General features: G+C 39.7%; 1 protein-coding gene across 7 annotated transcripts in view; it reads right to left on the reverse strand.

The window, feature by feature from the left end:
- LOC124622961 (solute carrier family 25 member 45-like) overlaps positions 1 to 27,990 on the reverse strand; it is a 103,627-nt gene that overhangs the window by 53,881 nt on the left and 21,756 nt on the right. Inside the window, exons 1-2 of one of the 7 annotated variants that reach the window (XM_047148766.1) lie at positions 24,991 to 25,014; positions 15,660 to 15,754 (exon numbers count right to left, since the gene is read on the reverse strand). The exons of 1 other annotated variant lie outside the window; for it this stretch is intronic. The gene's annotated coding sequence lies outside the window, so the exon portion shown is untranslated. Of the gene's footprint in view, positions 1 to 5,703; positions 5,726 to 15,659; positions 15,755 to 21,572; positions 21,620 to 24,990; positions 25,015 to 25,181; positions 25,319 to 27,990 lie in introns of those variants that run through there. 5 more of the 7 variants (XM_047148774.1, XM_047148759.1, XM_047148787.1 and 2 more) reach the window with 5 other exon arrangements.

Here is a 27,990-nt window from a genome sequence, read left to right on the forward strand (position 1 = left end):
TTGTAGATATTCATAGGAGCTTGAACAATGTTATGGAGACTGGCAGTGAACAAAAGCACAGTGAGTCATTGGATGAGGTGTCTGTCATCATCTCAACAAAATCATGACAAACCTGCTCTAACTCTTGTATGGAAGCCAACTGCACACAGCTGTGACAACTGCAGTGTTGCAGTTTGTAAACTCTCTCACTTGAGGTGATCGATGGACCACAACCAAACACCTCGCTGGTCAACTGGACACTCATCCACCAGATGGGGTACCCAAAGGTGTGTGCCCACCAGATTCTCTGCTGGCAAACAGAAGGCCTTAAGAAGCAACAGAGAGCCATCCGTGTGGAACTGCTTTTGTATTACAAGACTGTTTGTGACAACTTTTTGTTGAATATCATTGCAGGTGATGGTGCATGGGTTCATCACTTCGAACTGGAAACAAAATTGCAATCCATGGAGTGGTGCTACACCATCTCTCCTACAAAGAAACAGCTCAAAGCTGAGCCCGCAGCTGGTAAAGTAACGGCAATGGTCTTCTGGGACTCTGAAGGGGTTATTCTGTTTGATGTCCTCCCTCGTGGTGGCACAATTAACTCTGAAGTGTATTGTGCTACCCTTCTTCTTCTTCTTCTTCTTCCATTGGCACTACATCCTGGGGTGTGGCTTGGCCTCCTCAATTTTCTGCCATTCCTCTCTAGACTTCGCCGTTGACCTTCAGTTATGGCAACCGGTGCTTTCCTTGCAGAATCTGTCACATTACATGTTCAGCCCATCTAAATCTACACTGCTTTATGAACTTGACCACATCATCCTCCTTATAGTAGTCATAAAGTTCATCATTCCTTCACCTCCTCCAGGTCCCATTTTCATATAAAGGTCCAAAAATACTCCTCAATATACATGGTGATTCAAAAAGAATACCACAACTTTAAAAATGTGTATTTAATGAAAGAAACATAATATAACCTTCTGTTATACATCATTACAAAGAGTATTTAAAAAGGTTTTTTTTCACTCAAAAACAAGTTCAGAGATGTTCAATATGGCCCCCTCCAGACACACGAGCAATATCAACCCGATACTCCAACTCGTTCCACACTCTCTGTAGCATATCAGGCGTAACAGTTTGGATAGCTGCTGTTATTTCTCGTTTCAAATCATCAATGGTGGCTGGGAGAGGTGGCCGAAACACCATATCCTTAACATACCCCCATAAGAAAAAATCGCAGGGGGTAAGATCAAGGCTTCTTGGAGGCCAGTGATGAAGTGCTCTGTCACGGGCTGCCTGGCAGCCGATCCATCGCCTCGGGTAGTTGACGTTCAGGTAGTTACGGACAGATAAGTGCCAATGTGGTGGCGCTCCATCCTGCTGAAATATGAATTGTTGTGCTTCTTGTTTGAGCTGAGGGATTAGCCAATTCTCTAACATCTCCAGATACTGTAGTCCAGTTGCAATAGCACCTTCGAAGAAAAAGGGACCAAAAACTTTATTGGCTGAAATGGCGAACAAATAAACAACTAAATGAAACTTTATAGCTCCCTTAATTCGCCGACAGATAGTGCTTAGCTCTGCCTTTTGTCGTTGCAGAGTTTTAAATTCCTAAAGTTGTGGTATTCTTTTTGAATCACCCTGTACTTCTTTCATGTCATCTCAGTTTGTTTTCACCCTGCTTTGTCATTGTCCATGTTTCTGAGCCGTAAATAAGTACTGGGCATATCAGCGTTTGTAAAGTCGGAACTTAGTCCCTCGTGATAGAAGCTTGGATTTAAAATGTTGCAACATTCCAAAGTAGCATCGGTTAGAAGCACTTATGTGAGCCATAATTTCAGTACAGGTGGTGCCATTTTCTTCTATCTTTGAGCCTAGATAGGTGAAACATTCTGCTCGCTCAAATGTCATTCGATCAAGGGTTGTCGGCTGTAAGGATTGGTTAGTGCCATTATACATATACTTCATTTTTCCTTCATTAATTCTCAGGCCCCTCTTTTCCGCACTCTGTTTTAGAGCTGAAAATGCGCTTTGTAGATCTCTAAGTGTTCTGCTCTTTAAATCCACGTCATCTGCATATCCCAGCAATTGTACAGACCTATAGTTGATAGTACCTCTTGTCTGAATACCTGATTCGCATTCCACTGTTTCAAGTGCGATGTTGAAAAGTAAGCAGGAAACTCCATCTCCTTGCCTTATCCCAGTTTGAGTGGGAAACTGAGGTGATAGCCTGGACTGCACTTGCACAGTACACTGGGGGTACTTCAGGGTTACCTCTATTAAACACACCTACTTTCCAGGCACTCAAAATTCCTTCACTGCCTCAAAGTTTGGCCCAGTTTATTGTGTCATATGAAGATTTAAAGTCAATGAAAATATGGTACACACCAACATTGAATTCACTGGTCTTTTCTGCTATTTGTTGGAGAGTAAATATTTGGTTTACAGTTGACTTTCCTGGTCTGAACCTGCACCCCTTGATAGCTTCTAATAAGGTCTTCTGCTGTAGGTGAAAGTCTATTAAACAGGATACTTGATAGTATTTTATATACAACATTTAAGAGTGTTATGCCCCTGTAGTAGCTGCATTCAAATAGATCTCATTTCTTATGCACCATACATACTATTCCTAATTTCCATTCTTCTGGCAACTCTTCCTTTTCCCAGATGAGGCACACAATCTTGGAGATCCTATGATTTAGCCCAACTCCTCCAGCTTTCAATAGTTCAGATGTTATATTATCAGTCCCTGGTGCTTTATTGTTCTTTGATCAGGCAACTGCTTTGTTCACTTCTCCTTGGGAAAGGGGGAGATACTATGGCATCATCTTCTGGAGAGACTGGGATATCTTCAATAGGGGACTCTGAAGCATCCAACAGGTCACTGAAATACTCTACCCAATACCCCTTAATAATTAGTTAGTAATGTCCCATAAAATTTTCTAACATCATTTGTTTTTCAAATTGTTTCCGGTTCTTCAATCTGCTTTCTTTCTCATTCCCTTTTCTTTCTCCAATACAGTTCCTTCTCTTCTTTCCTTTTTTCTTGATAATTTCTTACTGCTAGATGAGTATATGATTCCTCAGGCATTTTCCTGTATGACAGATTTTTCTCCTGACTTATTATCTTACATTCTTCATCAGATCAGGAATTCCTTGGTTGTTTTCCTTCTTTCCCTAGCACTTCTTCTGCTGCCTTAATGACTGCATCCCTGCAAGCATTCCATTCCTGATCCAGATTATCACTTAAACTAGGGATGTATAATGAAAGATTCTCAGTAACCTTCTCAGAGTATGTTTTAGAGATATCTTCATTTTTTTAGCTTTGATACCATGTACTTACTTTGAGGTGTTCCTTTGACTTTTCTTGAATTTGATATTCTAGCTCTTAGTTTCACAATTACAAGGTAGTGGTCTGAATCTACATTAACTCCTATGTCAGTACGTAAATCTAGTGAGGCCTCACAACAAAATCATGCAAACCTGTCTATCTTCCATATGGTAGCTGACTGCACACAGCTGTGACACCTGCAGTTTTGCAACTTGTGGATACTCTCACTTGAGATGATCGACGGATCACAATCAAACACCTCACTGCTCAACTGGACATCTCTGTTGGTAGTGCTGACACATTCGTCCACCAGACGGGTACTCAAATGTGTGCGCCCACTGGATTCCCCGCCACCAAACAGAAGACCATAAGGAGCAACAAAGAGCTACCTGTGTGGAATTGCTTTTGCGTTACAAGGCTGATAGTGACAACTTTTTTGTTGAATATCATTGCAGGTGATGAAGCATGGGTTTATCACTTAAAACCAGGAACAAAATGGCAATCCATGGAGTGGTCCCACTCCATCTCTCCTCCAAAGAAAAAGCTTAAAGCTGTGCCCTCAGCTGGAAAAGTCATGGCTATGGTCTTCTGGGACTCTGAAGGGGTTGTTTGTTTGATGTCCTCCCTCATGGTGGCACGATCAACTCTGAAGTGTATTGTGCTACCCTGGGGAAGCTAAAGCGATGACTTTAGAGTGTTCTTCACCACAAAAATGCAAATGAACTTCTCATTCTCCATGAAAAAGCAAGGCTTCACCTAAGACTGGGCATCTGAGAGGACCTTGCAAAACTTCACTGGACTGTTCTTCCTCATCCACCTGACGGAATGGATCTCACACCTTCTGACTTCCAGCTGTCTGCCCCAATGAAAGATACACTCAATGGGCAGCAGTGCATGGATAATGGGGAAGTTATTGATGCATCAAGATGTTGGCTCGATGTCGACCAGTAGAATGGCACCATGTGGGAATACAGACTCTCCCAGTAAAGTGGTAAAAGTCATTGCACTGAATGGAGATTATGTTGAAAAAATAGGGCTTTGTAGCCCAAAGAATGGGGAGTAATATGGTGTACTGGAATACTAAATAAAACCACCCTGCTTTCACACAAAATGTGTGTTGCATTACTTACTGAACGCTTCTCATATTTGACAAAAATGGAAAGTGCCACCTGTGCAGGCAGGAAGTTACCGTTTTAGGCCACTAAGCAATTTGTACACCACTTGGCCAATACAAGAGCAAATTAAACTCACGAAGCGGATGACTCAACTGATAACTTTTCACAAACTATGAAGTTTCCTGGGGATTGTAAACTTCTACTGCTGCCATATACATTAACTAATATTTTAGCCAGCAAGAATGTTCATGACAAGCAGACTCTGAAGTAGCATGAGCAGATGCAACAAATATTTGATTCAATGAAAGGTTACCTCCACCAAGCAGCAACCCTGGTACATCCCTTGCCTTCAGCACACATATATTTCAAAGGATGCCAGTGGCACTGCCCTTGTTGCAGTTTTACAACATATGACAGAAGGTCAACAACAACCACTCTGATTATTTTCTCAGAAACTCATGGAATCACAGCGAAAATGGTCAGGTTGACGAAGGGTTATTGGCACTCTATGAAACGGTCCAACATTTTTGTGATGGCATTAAAGGATGCCCACTAACAATTTTCACAAATAATTAATTGGGTGGTGGTGGTGCAGGCTATACTCAATCCAGGAATGGCTGGTACACTCCACTGGTTCTCTCACTGCAGTCTTACAGGATCATTCACAACGACATTCATTATACTAAGGTAGCAGACAATGTAGTGCTCAAGTTTCTCTCTCATATCAACTCAGTGAGTGCCAATATAGATGATGAATTGGCTGAAGTGCAGCAGCACAACCTGCAAATTGCAGCACTCCTGCAAGACAGCATCACCAAATTGATACTGGAACAAGCAACAATCTTTAGTATGGACAAACAACTTTGGTGTGGTATGTCACGACATAGGTTATGTCCAGTTATTCCACAAAAATTCTGCAAAGTGATTTTTGTTGATTAGTACAGTATGTTGCATGCTGGAACTGGACCAATCACCAGGCTGGTCAGAGATTCATGTGACCTAATGTGAAATCTGTCTTCAGGGAGTAAACATGATCATGCATCAACTGCTAGGGCAGCAAGGCCAAACGTCAAGCATTTCTGAAACATGACACAAATACAATACCAAAGGGCTCATACAACACACACACTTCAGCCTAGTGGGAACAGTACATAAAATAAGGGAAAGGCAATCACTCACTTATAGTGGATCAGTGTGTGGAGCACAGAAAGACATAACATTTGAACACTAGCTCTCTTTTTAGCAATAGTATACACATTGAAGCAGTGGTACCTCTACCAGAATTCAACAGCTATGGTTATATCCTGCCAGCAATAGATACTGCCACAACTTGGGTAGAGGCCTTTTGGTGGATATGACAGGAGAGAGTACAGTTCTGGCTTTCCTACAGATGCTGATAGCAAGGTTCATCTGTCTTAAGTCAGTCACCACAGACAAAGGATGCCAATTCAAGTCACACCTTGTGACGGTTTGCCTTCTTTATTTCTTCATTTGTTGTCCTTGGTGTTGATGTACTGCATTGTGATACTGTCTGAAAAATGGGGTGTGGAAGTACAACACTGACTACTTTAAATAATATAGTCGACAGGTACACAGTTGCATTTCACAGAAGTTTACCTTCATTGTTCACAAACCCCCCCCCATGACACACAGTTATATATGGCCAGTGCACTATTGTTTTAACTTTCCAAAAGCCTCATTAATAGTTTGCAGGCAAAGCTCCACATACTGCTACAATAGTTTACTAGTGAACATCTACAAACAGTAAAAACCTAACCACAAAGTTCACAGTTCTTGAAGGATAGAAAGGTACATATGGAGCAGACACTCATTGTTTTAACTCATGGCCTAATTGTGTTACACTTATTTCACGGATGCATTGTTGTTAATCTAACCAATACAGGTTGCTCGGCTGAAACTTGGCTGTGGAGTGACTGTCTCGGAACCAAAATATCCTCACAATAATAGGTACTGAAACTTCACATTGTCCAATGTTTAATTTACAGAAATTACAATTACAACTTAACTCATTAAATTAACTGAATACATAAAAAAAATCAGTCTTTTCAACAGTTTCTTCTACTACAAGAGTTGGGCCTAATTATTTGTTTAAATCATGAAATTAACAAATATAAGTATGCAAACAATAATTTGGACAAAACTGTTAATTACCTCAGAATTAATTAAGAGCCAGCTTTGCTAACATGTTTTCGAGTAGAGCCAAATAGTTCCTTTAAGAATACTATTAGTTGTTCCTCCAAATGTTTATAAATAGTACAGAAATTATATTTGTATAATGGAAGGAAACATTCCACGTGGGAAAAATTATATATAAAAACAAAGATGAGGTGACTTACCGAACAAAAGCGCTGGCAGGTCGATAGACACACAAACAAACACAAACATACACACAAAATTCAAGCTTTCGCAACAAACTGTTGCCTCATCAGGAAAGAGGGAAGGAGAGGGGAAGACGAAAGGAAGTGGGTTTTAAGGGAGAGGGTAAGGAGTCATTCCAATCCCGGGAGCGGAAAGACTTACCTTAGGGTGAAAAAAGGACAGGTATACACTCGCACACACGCACATATCCATCCACACATACAGATACAAGCAGACATATTTAAAGACAAAGAGTTTGGGCAGAGATGTCAGTCGAGGCAGAAGTGTAGAGGCAAAGAAGTTCTTGAAAGACAGGTGAGGTATGAGTGGCGGCAACTTGAAATTAGCGGAGATTGAGGCCTGGCGGATGACGAGAAGAGAGGATATACTGAAGGGCAAGTTCCCATCTCCGGAGTTCGGATAGGTTGGTGTTGGTGGGAAGTATCCAGATAACCCGGACGGTGTAACACTGTGCCAAGATGTGCTGGCTGTGCACCAAGGCATGTTTAGCCACAGGGTGATCCTCATTACCAACAAACACTGTCTGCCTGTGTCCATTCATGCGAATGGACAGTTTGTTGCTGGACACAGGCAGACAGTGTTTGTTGGTAATGAGGATCACCCTGTGGCTAAACATGCCATTCATGCGAATGGACAGTTTGTTGCTGGACACAGGCAGACAGTGTTTGTTGGTAATGAGGATCACCCTGTGGCTAAACATGCCTTGGTGCACAGCCAGCACATCTTGGCACAGTGTTACACCGTCCGGGTTATCTGGATACTTCCCACCAACACCAACCTATCCGAACTCCGGAGATGGGAACTTGCCCTTCAGTATATCCTCTCTTCTCGTCATCCGCCAGGCCTCAATCTCCGCTAATTTCAAGTTGCCGCCACTCATACCTCACCTGTCTTTCAAGAACTTCTTTGCCTCTACACTTCTGCCTCGACTGACATCTCTGCCCAAACTCTTTGTCTTTAAATATGTCTGCTTGTATCTGTATGTGTGGATGGATATGTGCGTGTGTGCGAGTGTATACCTGTCCTTTTTTCCCCCTAAGGTAAGTCTTTCCGCTCCCGGGATTGGAATGACTCCTTACCCTCTCCCTTAAAACCCACTTCCTTTCGTCTTCCCCTCTCCTTCCCTCTTTCCTGATGAGGCAACAGTTTGTTGCGAAAGCTTGAATTTTGTGTGTATGTTTGTGTTTGTTTGTGTGTCTATCGACCTGCCAGCGCTTTTGTTCGGTAAGTCACCTCATCTTTGTTTTTATATAGAAATTATATTTGTTTATACATCAACAATAGAATTTAAGTTATGAATCAATTACTGATTTCACCCTATAACAAAAGATACTAACTAGGCATAGTCAAAATAAATTAGAAAATTAATTACATACATAAAACTAAGCACAAAATTAGATCTGGTGTTATATTCTATAAAATTGAGGGCCAACCTTCCTCTTTTATGAAAATGCAGATTATATGCATGTATGTTAATGATAATTAGTTAAAATTAAAAAAATGAATTCCAAGGAGGCAGATGACAAAACAAGAGGGGAAGTAAAAATATCCCAGCTTGCTTTGTCACAACCGATTCTCCAAACTGTACAAATTGTACAGTGTTCAATGCTTTCAGACAACAGCATACCATTCCCAACGTAATAGCCTTGAACATTGTCACTCCACACTTAAGACAGTACTAATGTAACACATTGGCCAGTGGACTGAAGCACTGCCTTGGATGCTGGTCCTCCTTGGGGGAATGCCTACAAAGCAGATTTACAAGCATCCATGGCAGATATTTTATGTAGAGTATGTCTTGTTCTCACAGCAGATGTTATGAATCCTGTTCCACCATCTGCTGACACTGTGTTACTGGAATTGGTAAGGCAAATCAAGTGATATATTGCTCATGTCAACACACCTCCTCTACAACCTCATGGTGATCATAAAATGTTGGCAGATCGTGCACAAGTACTGCTTCGCTAAGGCAATATTCACATCTGCAACCGTCTTACACTGGTCAACATTATTCACACCTGCAACCGTCTTTCACTGGTCAACATAGGGTCCAAGAACAAGATGAACAGACGTTCTACATCTATGTCTATACTCTGCAAACCACTGTGAAGTGCATGGTAGAGGTTAAATCCCATTGTACCAGTCATTAGGGTTTCTTCCCATTCCATTCACATATGGAGCACAGGAAGAAAGATTGATTGAATGCCTATGTGCATGCTGTATGTATTCTAATCTTATCCTTGTGATCCCAATGTGCATGATACCATTTAAAACCAGTTCTTGAAACATTGTTAGAGGACTTCCTTGGAATAGTTTACATCTATCTACAAGAGTCTGCCAGTTCAGTAAATTCATGTACAAATTCAGTGCCATTTTGAAAGTCTAGATTAGCATATTTTACTGTTTGCATTGCTTCTGCATAATTTTTCATTGATTGTATCAATACCTATTTGTATTGTGATATACTGTGAAATTTTGAAGAGCTGCGAGGGCCACAGTATAGTCTTACCGTTATTGTCAATTGTAGGCTTAAGCTTATTTACACTCTCTTAAAGTTTTTGAAAACAGTAGGCCTATCCTCATTCAAAACAATAATTCTTTAATTTCGTTGTATAATTATATGAGAAATGGTTGCTTCTGAGAATTTTCAGATGCTTACAAAACTATATTTTTGTAAGTTTACCGGTACAAGGGTTTTGGATATGTAATTTATTTCATAGCAAATCAGCATTTGTGGTACACAGTTACTGCCAAAGAATACATCACCCTTGAATTTCAAAGTATTTCAATGAAGATAAATATGCATATATGAGAACTTCCAGAAGCTACCATTGTCTTTTGCATAATCTAATTTGTAATAAATAGGCATTTGTGATTTGATTACTGTAACAGATATGCTAACCAACATATTGCATGAGATCTAGTTTTCCCTTAAAGAGGAGTAGCCATATATACTATCAACATTCATAGTAAATTAATAGTAAATCAATTCTGTTTTTGAGTTTGCTAACAAATGTAATTAACCTCAAAACGTTTTAGGAAACTAGTAATTTTTACCACAGATATTCTGTCACCTTTTCAGAAATCTCATTTTGTGTATTTGCTTCAATTATTAAAGGGAATTAGCAACTTTTTAACTGAACAGATTAAAAGATGATCAGCAGGCTTAATTTGAAGTTATTTGTTCACTCTCGTGTAATATATGGCACCAGTTAAAAATGCAGCCATTCAATATGTTGAAGAGACTGTTCTAGCGGCCATTTATGGATACAGTGCAACCAACTGCAGAGTGTGGTGCACATTGGAACAAATTATGCCTGACGACTGCACTCTGAGTCATACATTTGTCATTCCAGTGACTGGCAGAGAAGTTTGAGAAGACCAGCCTTGCACATTGTCCCCAGAACTGATTGTGGTCCTCTTGTTCTGAGTCAATGGAAGGACTGAGCCAGAGACTTCAAAGGTTCAGTGACAAGCTAAGCTGTGACATCCTGGACGTGTGCTGTTGGGTTGAGAACTGTGGGTCCCCCTAAATGGGTCAGGTGTGGACTACACATCAGAGGCTGCTAAGTAGGTAGCACAGGTTTTTTTTTTTTTTTTTTTTTTTTTTTTTTTTTTTTTTTTTTTTAAATAAGCAACTCTCCATACAATACAGATAACAATACCTGTAGGAAACCCAGAAGTATTGGTGTAAGATTGAAAGAAATGCCTCCCACAGGTGAGAGTATTAAAATCCTAGTGGTTAACTGCCAAAGCATTCACAACAAAGTATCAGAGGTTGAGGTTCACCTGAAAAGTTGTGAAGCTCACATAATACTTGCTACAGAAAGGTGACTGAAGCATGAAATTGATAGCAGTGAGATTTTTTGGGAAAATTTAAGTATATATCCAAGGGATAGGTGAATACTTATAAATGGGAAATCTTCCATAGTTTCCTCTCACTTTCTGAAACTAGTTTAGAACCCAGAAGAGGATATTGGACGTCTGCCTGAAATATAGCTCTTACAAGCTGACACACCCTCTGAAGAGTTTCATCACCATTTTCCTCTCATGGAAATTGTCAACATTGAAACACCACTCTCACAACAGGATGACACCAACCACATCCCTCACTCTTGTTACGGCTGTGTCTTTAGGGCCCCATAGTAACTGAGTCAACACCTGTGGGAGTAGGGGTACCACCTCAGAACCATGCAGAAATGGTCACAAAATGCTCCACTTGGCAGCCTGCAACAGAACAATAGCTGTAGGAGACCCAGAAGTATCAGTGTAATATCAAAAGAAATGACTCCCACAGGTGAGTGGGCAGGGGTGGGAGATCCCTCTATGGGGATTTCGTACTGATCATCAAAATCAATTGTGCACACAGTGACCTTAGTAGGTCTCTTTGGTGTGCTATTTCATATCTGCTGTTAAATAGTGATTCAGTCTACTCTTTGAATCCAGCTTATGATAACCTGTTTGTATGACTGCATGCATGCACTATTTGTAATAAAGTATCACAGTTTAATCCTCCTATCTGCACAATTATTTTCTAATTCAATTGTGAACTTAAGACTGGAGTGTCTTGAGTTCAGATGGTCAAGAAACTCATGCAGTTCTTCCCAGCCATGTGGCCAGATGACAAATGTGTCATCAACGTACCTAAAGAAACAGGTTGGCTTGTAGGCAGCGGTCGTAAGTGCCACATCCTCAAATCTCTCCATAAACAGATTTGCCACTACCAGAGATAAGGGACTACCCATCACCAATCCTTCAGTCTGTTCATAAAATTGGCCTCCACATAGGAAATAGGTCGATGTGATATGCTTGAAAAGGTCCAACACAGCTCCACCAAATTTTTCACTGACTAAATTGAGTGCGTCCTGAAGTGGTACCCTAGTGAACAGAGTCTCAACATCGAAGCTGACCATGGTGTCTTTGTTAGAGATTCGTAGGTTTTTGAGATGTTCCATGAAGTCTGACGAGTTGCAGATGTGGTGGACGCACTTTCCCACATACGGTGCTAACATCATCTTAAGGTGGGTGGCTGCGAAGTTGAGGCCCATTCTGAGTACTTTTAAGGTGGCATCTTCTAATGGGCGACCACTCAAATTTACCACCTTGCAAGTATCATGTGCCTGTTGCACTTTTTTATCCATGCGCTCAAATTTTGCCAGTTGTTGAGCTCTAGCGTTGTGTTTAATGCATGCCGCCAGCAACCATGATGTACCGTCCATCCTGTTCCAGTCCTATGGTGCTAAGCTGTTTGCCAAGTCCAGATGTAGTAGAAGCAGATTCCTGGAGGTGATGTCCAGTCTATGCTGCATATCATGGATCATTTCCCTTACCAGGGCCATACTGGCACTATGCCACTTAAAAAGTACTCAGAACGGGCCACAACTGTGCAGTCACTCCTCGAGACCTGCCAATCTCCAGCTTCATCAGTTCTGTGGAGCAAGTGGTCAATACACTACCATCAAGTGCTGCAGAAAAGATTTATAGAGATACATGCAGGGCACTCACAAAAGCCAGACCATCCAAAACAAACATTTCAAGAGATGAGAAGATGGCCCTCAAGAGTTTGCGGGAAGATGAAAGTGTAGTGGTGCTACCGGCAGACAAGGTGAATTCTATTGTCATACTGTTGAAGATCGACTATGACCAGAAGATAAGTCAGCTTTTACAGGACCCTGCTTATAACTAGAGAATGACCCCACCAATAGAGTGGACAGGAAAACCAGAGCTCTGCTCAAGAAAACAGGATGGCCTGAGAAGGTTGTCAAGCAACTGAAAGCTAAGGCACTAGTACCACCTAGATTATATGGATTGCCCAAGGTCCATAAAGAGGGTATCCCGTTGTGTCATAAGTTAAGCAACATTGGTGCAGCCATCTACCCTACAGCCACCCACCTTAAGAAGATGTTAGCACCGTATGTGGGAAAGTGCATCCACCACATTTGTAATTCATCAGACTTCATGGAACATCTCAAAAACCTAAGAATCTTTAACAAAGACACCATGGTCAGCTTCAACGTTGTGTCTCTGTTCACTAGGGTACCACTTCAGGACACACTCAATTTAATCAGTGAAAAATTTGGTGGAGCTGTGTTGGACCTTTTCAAGCATATCTTAACATCGACATATTTCCTATGTGGAGACCAATTTCATGAACAGACTGAAGGAGTGGCGATGGGTAGTCCCTTATCTCTGGTAGTGGCAAATCTGTTTATGGAGTGATTCGAGGACAAGGCACTTATGACCGCTGCCTACAAGCCAACCTGTTTCTTTAGGTATGTTGATGACACATTTGTCATCTGGACACATGGTCAGGGTAAACTGCACGAGTTTCTTGATCTGATCTCGAGATGCTCCAGCATTAAGTTCACAATGGAACTAGAAAATAATTGTCAAATTACTTTCCTGGATGTCCTGGTGAAAAGAAAGACAGAAGGCACATTAGGCCATAGTGTGTATAGAAAACCTACACACACCGACCTATACCTACAGGCTGACAGCTACCATCATCTGGCACAGAAGAATGGGGTGCTGAGAACACTTTTTCACTGAGCCAAAACACTGTCAGACTTGGACAGCTTGGCAGCAGAGTTAGAACACCTACAGCAAGTGTTTGATGACAACGGATACTCAACAAGGGACATCTGCAAGACGCTACATCCCTCCAAATGACCTGATACTGAGGGAGAAGAACAAGAAGAAGAGGCCAGGAGGGTAGCCTTTCTACCGTATGCAGGACCTGTATCTGCTAAGATCAGCAGAATACTGAAAAAGCACAATATCGAGAGCATGTTCTGCCCACAAAACAAGATCAGAGCGCTTCTTGGAATGGTTAAGGATGACCTGGGATTGAGAAAACCTGGTATCTACCATATACCATGTGAATGTGTTATGTCTTACATTGGCCAGACCACCAGGACCATTGACATAAGATGTAAATAGCACCAAAGGCATACCAGGCTACGACAAGCCACTAAATCAGCAATAGCAGAACATTGCTTGCAATTTGAGCGCACCATGAATTATGATAAAACCAGGATCTTATCTCAGACCATCAAATTGTGAGACAGCGTCATCACTGAATTGATCGAAGTCAAGATGGCAGAGAACCTGATAAACCGGGAAGCTGGATACCAACTCAGCACAGCATGGAGTCCGGTTTTGGACCTATTACAAAAACAATGGGAGAAAACACAAGACCAGGAGAATGACAGGGGCACTGGAGAAAGTTGGAACAGTCGCCAACAGCAACTGCAGCCTGTCAACAGTGCAAGGAACATGCCTGGTGGGCACAGACCTTGTAGGGAATGCCATGAAACAGCTGCCACTGGAGAAAACAGCGGAAGTGGGCATGGACAGAAGACAGAACACCTGGTGACCAACAGACATGGTCATGCTGGAGAAAGTCGGAACAGTCACCAACAGCAAACGCAGCCTTTCAACAGTGCTAGGAATGTGCCTATCAGGTGCAGACATAGTAGTGTACACCATGAAATGGCAACCACTGGGGAAAATAGCGGAAGTGGGCATGGACAGAAGCCAGAACATCTGGCGGCCAACTGACACGGTCGCAGCGGGAGCAGATGGCATAGGGAATGCCAGACACTGTCCAGATATAAGTAAGGGACACAGTCAGCCTGTCATTCAGTCACACGAAGCACCTGATGAAGATGTCGAGGTACGGCATCGAAATATTGTGTTAGAAAAACACAGACCACCGGCAGTACACCCGCTTCAACAAAATGTCAACATCGCTTTGGTTCACTCCAAGACAACTGGACACTACTGTTGTTGAGACCCCTTCCTGGCACAATGTAACAATTTGGACATGATCGTACCGTGGTATTGACCATCTAGGACGACATGAGCTGTGTACCTCCTTCCTGGTGGAATGACTGGAACTGATTGGCTGTCAGACCCCCTCCATCTAATAGGTGCTGCTCATGCACGGTTGTTTACATCTTTGGGTGGGTTTAGTGACATCTCTGAACAGTCAAAGGGACTGTATCTGTAATACAATATCCACAGTCAATGTCTGTCTTCAGGAGTTCTGGGAACTGGGATGATGCAAAACTTTTTTTGATGTGTGTATATTGAGTTCATCAGAAGAAAATGCTGTACATGGCCTGAAACACCTTTTTCAAAATTACCATAACTATTTCACATATATAGACAGCTGTTTATCACTGCACTGCACTTCCAATTATTAAGTGGACTACTAACTAATTAGTTACCATCACAAACAGCGCCACCATCATTATTTTACTGACAATGAATATGTTCTGTCCTTAACTGTATCACAACTGACACAAATAATTTTCAGATCCATTTATAAAATTTTTAATGACTGTCAATACATCAAAAGAATAAGTTATAGTTCAATAAAAAGATTTTCCAGAGCATGTCATCTTTCTTTTGATTTTTGTCTATTATTCATATTGTAGTCTCACTTTCTTTTTTGATTTTTTGAAGCATTGTGACCAGTTTTGTTTGCATTTGTTTATTTATTTCCAATTAAAAGCATCCTCTCTCTCACCTTCTTTTTTTCATTACCTGTTAAAAGTACCCTCCATCACCTTCTTTCTAAATTCAACTTCAATCTTTTGAACATGTTTCCCCAAAATCTACTTAGCCCTCCATCTTATAACTGTAAAGTTAGTAGGACTGCATCATTCCTTAAAAATTATTGAGTAATGTTAGCTGCACACAGATATTACCAGGAATTACATAACTGCCTAATTTGTAATGTCTGAGATAGGAATGACAAATTTGTAGAAAATTCATCATGAAATTGAAGGTAATATAATGTGAAGTTTTTACATTTAAAAAAAGCTTACTCCATGAGCTCTCTGTCTATTGTCCACTTCCAGAGAAAATCAGTCCCAGTTGAAAGAATCTGCATGCAGCTTGACAGCAACCATGGGATCATCACCTACGACACCAATAATGTGACCACATTTAAATATCAGATGGTCTAACACCACAGTCAAATTACTGACATTTTACTTAGAAAATAAATCCAAAATCAGCTCTATCATATTGTAAAATATGCATTGTAAAGCATCAAAAAAGCCTGTGGCTACCTGCAGCAACTCATATCTGAGAAACATTTTCTAATCTGAACTTTTGTTGTATTTTGTTTCCCTCAGAAACATAATGCTACTCTTTATTTTACAGAACACTCTGAAGTACTGTGTTCTTGATGCAATGGAAGAAACAAATTAAATAATTTAGTAGCATTTTGCTTATATAAGCCAGTAGACATGCATCCAGTTCCCATCTCATGGCAATTGTATATTGCTAACAATTCATGTTGTTTTACGATTTGCAGAGTCTTCTCCAATATAAATACATGAAAAAAAGTTCACATCACCTCTGTTCCAAGAGTTCCGGGGCCTGTACAGAAAATTTGAATAGAGATCAACATAAACGTCATTTCCACCCATTTTATTGCTCATGAAAACCACACAATTCATGTTGTACCACCATAAAGCGAGACCTTAAGAGGTGGAGGTCCAGATTGCTGTACACATCAGTACCTCTAATACCCAGTAGCACATCCTCTTGCATTGATGCATGCCCTTATACATCGTGGTATACTATCCATAAGTTCATCAAGGCACTCTTGGTCCAGACTGCCCCACTCCTAGATCCATCAGAGTGGTTGGTGGGTCATGTCATTCATAACAGCCATTTTCAATCTATCTCAGACTTGTTTGATAGGGTTCACGTCTGGAGAACATGCTGGCTTCTCTAGTCGAGTGTTGTTATCCTGAAGGAAGTCATTCACAAGATGTGCACAATGGAGGCACAAATTGTCGTCCATGAAGAAAAATGCCTCACCAATATGCTGCTGATATGGTTGCACTATCGGTCGGAAGATGACATTCACATATCGTACAGCCATTACGGTGCCTTCGATGACGACCAGCAGCATATGTCAGCCCCACATAATGCTACCACAAAACAGTAGGGAACCTCCACCTTACTGCACTCGCTGGACAGTGTTTGTAAGGCGTTCAGCCTGACTGGGTTGCCTCCAAACACATCTCTGACGATTGTCTGGTTGAAGGCATATGCAACACTCATTGGTGAAGAGAATGTGATGCCAATCCTGAGTGGCCCATTCAGCATGTTGTTGGGCCCATCTGTATCGTGCTGCATGGTGTCACTGCTGCAAAGATGGATGTCCCCATGGACATTAGAAGTGAAACTGCACATCATGCGCCTATGGCACACAGTTTGAGTCATAGCGTGACGTCCTGTGGTTGCATGAAAACCATTATTTAAACATGGTGGCATCGCTGTCAGGGTTTCTCCAAGCCATAATCCATAGGTAGCGGTCATCCACTGCAGTAGTAGACCTTGGGCAGCCTGGGCAAGGCATGTCATTGACAGTTCCTGTCTCTCTGTAATCTCCTCCATGTCCCAGCAACACTGCTTTGGTGCACTCCGAGATGCCTGGACACTCCCCTTGCTGAGAGCCCTTTCTCACACAAAGTAACAATGCAGATGCAATCGAACCATGGTATTGACCATTAGGCATGGTTGAACTACAGACAATATGAGCCGTGTATCTCCTTCCTGGTGGAATGACTGGAATTGATCGGCTGTTCGACTCCCTCTGTCTAATAGACACTGCTCATGCATGATTGTTTACATCTTAGTGATATCTCTGAACAGTCAAAGGGATTGGGAACCCGGGTGGTGCAAAACTTTTTTTGATATGTGTGTGTGTGTGTGTGTGTGTGTGTGTGTGTGTGTGTGTGTGTGTGTGTGTGTTGTTGTTATTGTTGTTGTTGTATGGGTCTAGGAGAATGAACCTACTAAAACAGGAAAAATTATCAATGTAGAAGTGTGAGCTGTGTATGATTCCCTGGAGTGATGTCACAGTGTAATTGGCTTACTGGACTTATTGATATTCATCTAGTTATGTAAGAGTTCTTGAGCTGGCAAGAGTTTGAGGGAAATTCAATTTGTGTTATCCTTGTAATTGCTGATACATGTAACAAATACATTATTCATGTTCATGTACATTATTCATGTTAATGTTGGTGCAAGTTATTGTCAATTAGATAATTTTGTTGAATATTAAAAGTTTGTATTAAGTTTAAAGTTGGCGAGATGAAGGTGTAAGATTCTAGATTTGAATCAGCACAAGAAATTGGATTCATAAATAAAACAGATGCATGGTGGTGTGAATTTGATCACTAAAAGTGAAGATAGTCTTCAGAGGTTGATACAATGGGCCTGGATCCTCACAAGTGATGCCCTACCATCCATACTTCAATCTACTGTGAGAAACGTGGAATATTAAGAAGAAAAGTGAAGGTGTATCCAAATGCTACAAGTGCAGAGGGGTGGAATAATAGAAAATGTACATAAAAGAAGAAAGTCACTCAAAGTCAGCACATAAATGAAGAACAATGATACAACTACAAGAACTGAATATGTGAAAGAATAGTTCCTCCAGAAGTAAAAGTGAGGGGCTTTTTGTGTATTAATGCTGCACTGTGGTAGCAAGATATGCCCATGTATAGCGAATAGTATTTCTTGCTGCACTTTGCTTACTATCCAGATCATTTTGTTGATGCTATACAAGAAAAAAATTATAATTTGAAGATTTGCTTAATTAATGCAATGTTCATCTATTTGAACCTGGTTATTGCAGACAAGCCTTGGTCTCCTTCTACAAATTTTACCTTCCCACACTTATATCCATTACCAAACAGATGATTTCCTGATAGCTGAGGATTGTCCTATGACCTTATCCCTTCTATAGTCAAGTTCTGCCGTGGATCTCTTTTCTCCCCAATTTAATTCAATACCACCTCATTAGTTATTCAGTCTATCCATGTAACCTTCAGTTTCCTTCTATAGCACCACATTTCAAATGCTTATACTCTGAAAATTCTATTGTCCATATTTCACTTCTACATAAAGCTATACTACAGACACACTAAAATTTATATTCAGCTGGCAACCTGCCCCACTTTCACATGTGTATGCATCTACTGCCGGACAACTAGTATGACATAGTGCTAGTAAATTATTCCTTCTTCATAAATCAGTTAGTCTATTAATGAAAACCATATCAAATCAGTAGTCGTTCCTGAAATTAACCTTCACATACATTGAGAAAAACAAGATGGGCAGTTTTCATAAACGCAAATAATTTTTTCTTTTTCAAAAATGCTTTTCTTGCTACTGCCAGCCTGCATTTTTATATTCCCTGTAATTCAGCTATATCCAGTTACTTTTTTGTTTAAATAGTGAAATTCAGCCACTACTTTTGGAGTCTCATTTCTTAATCTAACTCCCTCAAAACTGTCTGCTTTAATTCAACTACATTCTATTGACCCTGTTTCAGTTTTGTTGATGTGCATCTTATAACCTCAACTGATCTTCTAAGTCATTTGCAGTCTCTCATTGAATTACAAACTCACTGTCAAACCTCGAAGTTCAACATTGGCAAAAGCTTTCTCTAAATTTACAGATGATATAAACACAGGTTTGACTTTCTTCAGCCTGTCTTCTAGGGTAAGCTGTGGAGTCAGTACTGCCTGTGTATTCCTATAGAACCAAAACTGATGTTCCACAAGGTAGACTTCTACCAATTTTTACAGTCTTCTCTAAATAATTTGTCAATACTTTGTACCCATCACTTATGAAACTGATAGTTTGGCAGTATCGCATATATCAACACCTTCCAGTTTTAGAATTGGAATTATTATATTCTTCTGAAAAGTCTGAGGATGTTTTACCTGTCTCTCAAATACTGCACACCAGATGGTATGTTTTTGTCATGGCTGGCTCTGTCAAGGATCTCAATAATTCAGAGGGAAAGTTGTCTACTTCATGAGCCTAGTTTCAACTTAAAGTCTTCCAATGCACTGTGAAATTCTTCTCACAGATTCATAGCTCTCATCTCATCTTTATTTACTTCCTCTTTCCCTTATACAATGTTGTCACATTTATTTCCCTTGTATTCCCCTTCTATATATTCCTTCCACCTTTCATCTTTTGGCTTTCAGGTTAGCTCTTGATATTCAAACAGCTGCTTCCTATCCTTCAACAGTCTCTAATTTTCCTAGTGATGACATCTACCTATCTTTTAACTAGTCAGCATGCTCCAATAGCCTTGCATTTGTTCTCTAGTCGCTCTTGCTGAGGTATTTTGCAGTTTATGCCAATCTCATTTTCTACACATTCATATTTTGCCTGCTTCAGTTGCTGTATTTTTATTTTTCCTCCTCCCACCAATTAAATTACATAATTTGTGTTTTATCCAAGGCTTTCTACTGGGCCTTGTCTTCTCCCTGTTTGTCCTCTGCTGCCTTCACTATTTCATCTCTCAAAGCTACCTATTCATTTTTTATATTTTACTCAACTAATCTGTTTCAGTCAATCAATGCCTAATGATCCCTTTGAAACTGTCAACAATCTCTGTTTCTTTCAATATATCCAAGTCACATCTCCCTAATTTCCTATCTTCCTGGAAATTCTTCAGTTTTAGTATTTAGTACGTAACCAATAAATTATGGTCTGAATCCAAATATGACCTTGGAAATGTTTTGGAGTATAAAATCTTATTTTGAAATCTCAATCTTACTAATATATAACCTATATGAAAACTTCTAAAGACTCTAGGCCTCTTCCACATATTCAATCTTCTTTCACTTTGGTGACCAAGCCCCAGCATAACTAGGGCCACAATGCTGTATTCTGAAGACTATGCCCAAGTAAAGCTCACTTTGTGGTTTGCTAGATGCACAAGCCACCAGTCACTCAAAAACATGACACATTTCATATAAGAACAATGTATGGACATCTAACTACCTTTCCCTTGATAGAAGCTCCCATCTGCTGTCTGTTTCTAGAATTGCTTTGAAAGAAACTGTAGCAAAGTTGTTGTCATGACTGACTGACCCAATGTGAGCTCAGTTGTCATGAGCTTCATGCATGTTCCCGTTAGATTTTTCCTGTTTGCTGTAATTCTGCTACAAATATGTAATATTTGTTTAGTGAGCATAAAATTTGAGAAGTTTAAGAAGAAAAATTCAATGATTTTGGATTGGAGGGAAAAATACCTGAGTGGTAACTTGCTGAAGACATTCATAGTCAGGTAAGTTTCTGTCTGCTACAATTTCTCATCACTAATATCCTTGCTACAGCCACTGCTGCTGTGATTACAATTTAGTTCTGTTTTACATTTCTTAATCTCATCTTTATTGTGGTCAAATCTCATGACACATATCCAACACAGGTTTCCAAGAGATGCGTGGAGTACACAAGACGATTTACTGCCAAAACAAGCAGGAAAGAAAGAAACTAATAATGCCCTGACTGCAACACACCTCCTGGAACGCCAGTATACTTTTTTTTCATAGAAAAGGCAATTACATATGAAATTGTTCAAGATATCAACATAGCAAGGCCATGTTGGCTAATACTTCAAGGCCAGATCAATCTGTCATCCAGACAGTTTCCAGAATGAATTTTCACTCTGCAGTGGAGTGCACATTGATGTGAAACTTCCTGGCACATTTAAACTATGTGCTGGACCAAAACTCAAACTTGGGCAAAGGTCTTGGGTTCAAGTCCCATTCTGTAACACAGTCTTAATCTGCCTTGTAGTTTCATTCAAACAGTTGCCACTGCAACTATCAATAAGACTGCTGCCCCACTTCCGGAACCACAGGTTTGTTTGGCCTCTCCACATATACCCCTTCTATTGTGACTGTACTTACATTATGGCTATCTGTATCACTGAGGCACACAAGCCACTCCAGCTCGGCAAGATCCATGTTTCACAAGGGATTTCTTGCATATGATGAAGTTGTCTGTAAAGATGTAGTCTGTAAAAAGCTGCACAAGAATTCACTCTGATCTTAATAAGATTTCAAGGTGGTGCAATGATAGGTATTTTCCTTTAAATGTTGAATAACAATTTCTGTGCACTTCACAAATGTGAAAAATGTAGTACTGTGCAACAACATTATCAATGATTCACAAGTGGAATCAGTCAATTGAGCAAAATAGCTGGCTTTAACAGTTGGTAGGGATATGAAATGGAATTATGACATAGGTGCAGTCACAGTGTATTGAAATATAATGAATTGCATTATTCACTAAAGAAATGGATAATAAATTGGATCAGGTAGAACACCAAAAAGTACTGACATTGTGAAAGTCAACACAAAAGTTTCATGAACAGTTGACATGTGATCTATACTCAACAACTGAGACATGTATTTCAATTTAACTTTAATTTAAATGAAATTACCCTATTTAAATCATAAAAAAATAAACATTTTAAGAGGATAAATAAACATCTGTAGCACGGAGTAAGTGAGAAATATTATTACTTTCCTTATCTGTTAATGGATAGAAATGGTAAAATCTTTATTTAATGTCAAATCATTTAACTGGAAGTATAACAAAATTCAACATGTAGAAGAAAGTTGCTGGTTATTACATCTATGGTGTTTGTCAAAACAATATCCATAAAATCAAAGTCAATAAACATGTGGTAAAAGAAATGAAAATTATCAACTGAAAATTATTTGTTGTAAGATAATAGAATTGTATTAAAAAAGAGCTACATTTTGTCAGCCAATTTTACTGCTAAACTTCACATTCTACATATTTTCTTTGTTTTGACTCCAACATAAATGGGGTGCTTGTCTACATGAAGTATCTGTGAGAGGGAGCTCATAGTGTACAGTTAAAGCTAAAGATATGTAACATAACAACAGTAGTAAAAAAAAAGTCAGAACTGAAAATATGAAATTTGTCAAGAGCAATATTTTGTTATCTGGCTGAACCTTTTCTGCAACTTTGCCAAAGGTAATAAATAGAAGATATTTTTCAAAACTGTATTTTCATTTACAACACAAGAAATGAGAGCCTAGATTTATCAATTTCATATATTTCTATGCTGATCCTGGGACCATGATGAATAAATACAAGCAACAGATAAAGCCAGACAAATATTCTAATGTTATCAAACTATGATAATCAATTTTCAAAATTGGTGATAAAATCTTAAAAAATATTTTTGCATGCTTAACGTGTGTGCGTGTGCGTGTGTGTGTGTGTGTGTGTGTGTGTGTGTGTGTGTGTGTGTGTTTATTTTTTAACTTGCATGGAATTTCAGCAGGAAAGATACAGTGATGCAGTAGATAAACTAGGTAGCAAACTTTGGTTTGTTGTTGGGATGCTGGGAAAATGTAATCAGTTTACAATAGAGTTAGATTATGGAACACTCACACAGAGCAGCCTAGAATATTTGTCAAGTGTGTGGGAGTCATAACAAACAGGATTAACAGAAGGTACTGAATGTACGCAAAGTATGGCAGCACAATTAGTCGCAGGTTTGTTTCATCCACAGGACAGTGTCATGGAAATTTATTCCCTTTCACAGATGCCAGCTGAAAGACTACGTACCAATTTTTGAAGTACAGAATTGAGGAATGTACTACAATCCTCTATATATCACTTCTGTATGAGCTGTCAAGACAATGTTAGACTAATTACAGTGTGCATAGAGGTATTTCTGCAGTGATTTTTTTCCCTGCTTCATTTACAAATTAAATGGGATGAAGTCCTCATACACAGTACAATGACAAGTAGCTTGTGCCATGCACTTCACAGTCCAAAGCATAGACACAAATTAGTCTCTCTTTTCTGGGTGGGAAGATGAGGAGAAGACTATGCTTAACAGCATTAGTAAACAAGCTCTTCTAAGAATGGTTAGTACTTAATTTATTTTGTTGGTCACTCGCAGCATATCACAACAAAAAGAAAGAGTTGAAAGCAGAAATAAAAGATGAAATTATCACTCTGTTTTAAGCCAAACGAAAACAATATTATTAGTGTGAAAAGAAGCCAGATGACAGTAGAGACTTTTTTTGTCTTTGCCACAATATACCTTAAATGTACAAAGTGCAATTTTAAGGAATATAAGAGAGATGAGGGAAGAGAGGGGACTAATTTAAAAATAATTACACTAAAGTGAGAAATAAATTTTCCATCATTTCACTGTTTGTATTGATAGAATACTGGTCTCATGCTATTCAGACTGAAGAAATAAGTCTGTGGTGGCAAGTACTGATCTTTATCACAAATCAGCAAAATGTAACAACTATTTTGTCCTATTGTTTGAGTTGCAGGGAGAATTAAATAATGGTTAACTAAACACAGTGATGAGCTGTGGAGGTGCAGCACAATTACAACCCGAGGGACATGTGTTGCTGTGCTGTTTCACAAGTAATATTGTCTTCGCTCCACAGTTTCAGCTGGTGTGAATCGAAGTTTGGGTATTTGGCAACTCATATCTGCCTGTACAATGCATACCCAATTACTTACTTAGTTTCATCGTCTATGGACCATTTGTATGAATAATTGGAACGATGTGGAATACAAACATTTTATATTCACATTACACATTAGTATGTAAATATGTTTACATGGTGACAAATTACAAATGTGTTCTTTGTTTGTTTCTTTCATACAGTTGTCAGTTAGTAATTGCTAGCCACCATTTACTATATATTACAAAAATAATAATAATTCTATGGAATAAAAGGAGTAATCAAGGTGAAATTTTCTCAGTTTATTTTCAAATTTAACATTGCTCTTTGTCAGGTGGGTTAAGTGACCCAAACTTTTGGTTGCACCACTGAGCAACATAACCTTAATGTGCACTAACAAATGTCATTTTTTCTTCTCTTATTGTAATTATGTACATCATTGTTCCTTGTGAACAGCAGTGTATTATTTACAATGTGCTTCATCAGGGAACAAAATAGAGAGCGTGAGGCAGTAGTCAGAATGCTTGACTCTTTAAACAAATGTCTACAAGATGACCAGAGTGAGCACTACATGTTTTTATTACAGTAAATTTTTGAACAACGAACACTTTCTTTCTTAAAGATGAGTTACCCCAAACAATTATTACATATGATGTAATTGAATGAAAATACACAGCATATAACTTACTGATTTCTCACACCCCAAGATCTGCAATGATTCAGAATAAAAATGTGTTTGAACTAAGTCATTTTAGGAGTTCCAGTTTAAATTTTCATCAATATGAACACCTAAAAATTTTGGAGTTCCTATCCTAGTTATTATTTCCTCCCAAGAGTATTGCTGGAGTCATACCTCTAGGTGTGCAGAATGGAATATGTTGTGTCTTTTGAAACTGAAAGACCATTTGCAGAAAAGCACTCAGTAGTACAGGGTGTATCAAAAAGCATCATCCGATTAGGCACATCTACATTTCTGAAACTAATAAACACATACAATGAATTTTATTTTTTGATCAGTGGGAAACTCAAAAAGTTTTTTCATACCTTTTCATGGTGTTCACTATCCCTCCTTGAGATGCATGGAATACACCAATGTTGTATTCAAATTGTTCCCAGATTGCAGCAAGCATGTCTTGAGTTACAGCTCCCACTGCTGCTGTTATGCTATGTCTCAGTTCATTCACTGTTGTTGGTAATGGAGGCACATAAACAAAGTCTTCTGTAAACCCGCAAAAGAAATAATCACATACAGTCAGGTCCAGTGACCTTGGAGACTAGTAATGTAAGGTTGAATCATTTGGTCCAGAGTGACCGACCCATCGTTCAGTAATCCTTTGATTTAAAAATTCCTACACTTCCAGACGCCAGTGAGGCAATGCCCCATGAAACTGTTCAAATCAGTATCCAACTGTGGGAAAAGAAAGTTCTAAAGTATATTGAGATATGTGCTTCATGTAACAGTGTTCTCGGCAAAGAAAAATGGACATACGCCTTTTCCCATGACCCTGCACAAAATGCATTAAATTTTGGAGAGTCCCTCTCATATTCTACAGCTTCATGTGGTTGTTCCGTATCCCACATTCTCACATTATGATGGTTCAGCTTTCCATTTAAATGGGATGTTGCCTCATCACAAAATACTAAGTGTAGAAGAAAATTGTCATCCTACATCTTGCCAAGAATGAAATTACAGAACTCCACACATTGTCTGTCACCTTCATGAAGAGCTTGCAGTAGCTGAATTTTGTATGGTTTCATGCGTAAACGTCAATGTAAGACTCACAGTGAACAGATTTCTGTGGACTCCTCGTGAAACTATGGCAGATGCCTCTTCTGTGTCACACACTGGCAGATGGCCCAACAATTTGCCTTTACACAAACAACCTGTGTCTCAGAATTGTTCATGCCATCATCTAATGCTCTGTGCTGTAGGAGTTCACACCATACCTAGTATGAAAGGCATGCTGAACAGTTATCACTGACCCACACTGTGCAAAACATAGAACATAACATGCTTTCTGTTGTCCAGACACCTATTTTACTGTAACTGAAGTGGGTGCACACTGCTGCTACCTAGCAGGAACCATGTAAATTTCAAGAGTTTGCTCTTTCCAACAGTACGTTGCTCATGCACATATCTCAAACAACATAATAGTTATGATTTTTTTTTTTAAATCAGATAATTCTTTTTGACAAATCCTGTACTTTTAAGAATATTATTTATCACATCTTCTCTTGTTGTATGTTTGGAATTGTTACAAAACTAATATCACCTACAAAAAGAACATTATGCTTGTTGTACAAGGGTTTTTTTATTTTTTTCAAACTCTGGTCACTAAATTAAAAAAGCACATAAGAAATCTGATGAAGCTTTGCCTTGATGTGTTGACAGTGACTCTAGTATGCCCGTCAATTATGTTGCATCACATTTTTCGTTTCCAAATGCAGTGTGAGGAAATAAAGATGCCTAGAACAATAGTGACTCGTGCCAGGTGTTAATTGCATGCTGTCATTCGCTGAGGGTTTCTGACCGATATCATGCAATCCACATACATAACTGTCATGTGTGACAGCAAAGAGTTGTAATTTTGCAGAATCTCACTGCAGCTGCAATAAGGATACTCCTGCAGTGTTTTTAGTGGGAAGTGTTTGATCGCCCACCATACAGCCTGGATATTCATCCTTTGCCCACATGAACAGCTGGCTATGAGGAACAGCACTTTAGCACAGATAAAAAACTGCAAACCAGAGTAAGGAAGTGGTGGAAAGCACTGTCACCTGGCTTCTTTGACAAGGGTATTGAAAAATAGGCCCAATGCCATGACAATAGTCTAAGTTGGAGTGGCGACTATATAGGGAAGTAGCAGGAAGGTGTAGCTAAATGTTGAAAACAAAACATTTTTTTATTTTCACTGTGGTTTCCATTTCATGACCAAATGGAGGTTGAAAAAAAAATAGTACCCTTATTGTGGTGTCAATGCCAGACACCACACTTGCTAGGTGGTAGCCTTTAAATTGGCCGCGGTCCGCTAGTATACGTCGGACCTGCGTGTCGCCACTGTCAGTGATTGCAGACCGAGCGCCGCCACACGGCAGGTCTAGAGAGATGTCCTAGCACTCGCACCAGTGTACAGCCGACTTTGCTAGCGATGCTACACTGACAAATACGCTCTCATTTGCTGAGACGATAGTTTACATAGCCTTCAGCTACGTCATTTGCTACGACCTAGCAAGGCGCCATTACCAGTTTATATTGAGATTGTTATTAATGTACAGTCAAGAGAGATGTTCACCAATTGTGGATTAAAGTTAAGTATTCTACCAGTTACCTCCTGTTTTGCTAATCTTATTTCTCTGACCTGTTCCAGACCTCACGCCAGCCTGCATGAGCTTAAATGCGTGCCTTTCGGCTTCCTCCAAACCCCGTGAATTGGCTCCTGCCAAATCACAACACATGCGGCATTGGCGCGGCCGGAGTGGTCACACCAATTTGGATCCCATCCTCATCACCATGTGTTGTGATTTGGCAGGAGCCAATTCACGGGGTTTGGAGGAAGCCGAAGGGCACGCGTTTAAGCTCACGCAGGCTGGCGTGAGGTCTGGAACAGGTCAGAGAAATAAGACTAGCAAAACAGGAGGTAACTGGTAGAATACTTAACTTTAATCCACAATTGGTGAACATCTCTCTTGACTGTACATTAATAACAGTCTCAATATAAACTGGTAATGGCGCCTTGCTAGGTCGTAGCAAATGACGTAGCTGAAGGCTATGCTAACTATCGTCTCGGCAAATGAGAGCGTATTTGTCAGTGTAGCATCGCTAACAAAGTCGGCTGTACACTGGGGCGAGTGC

This window comes from Schistocerca americana, chromosome 1 (genome assembly GCF_021461395.2).
Source record: "Schistocerca americana isolate TAMUIC-IGC-003095 chromosome 1, iqSchAmer2.1, whole genome shotgun sequence".
NCBI lineage: Eukaryota > Metazoa > Arthropoda > Insecta > Orthoptera > Acrididae > Schistocerca > Schistocerca americana.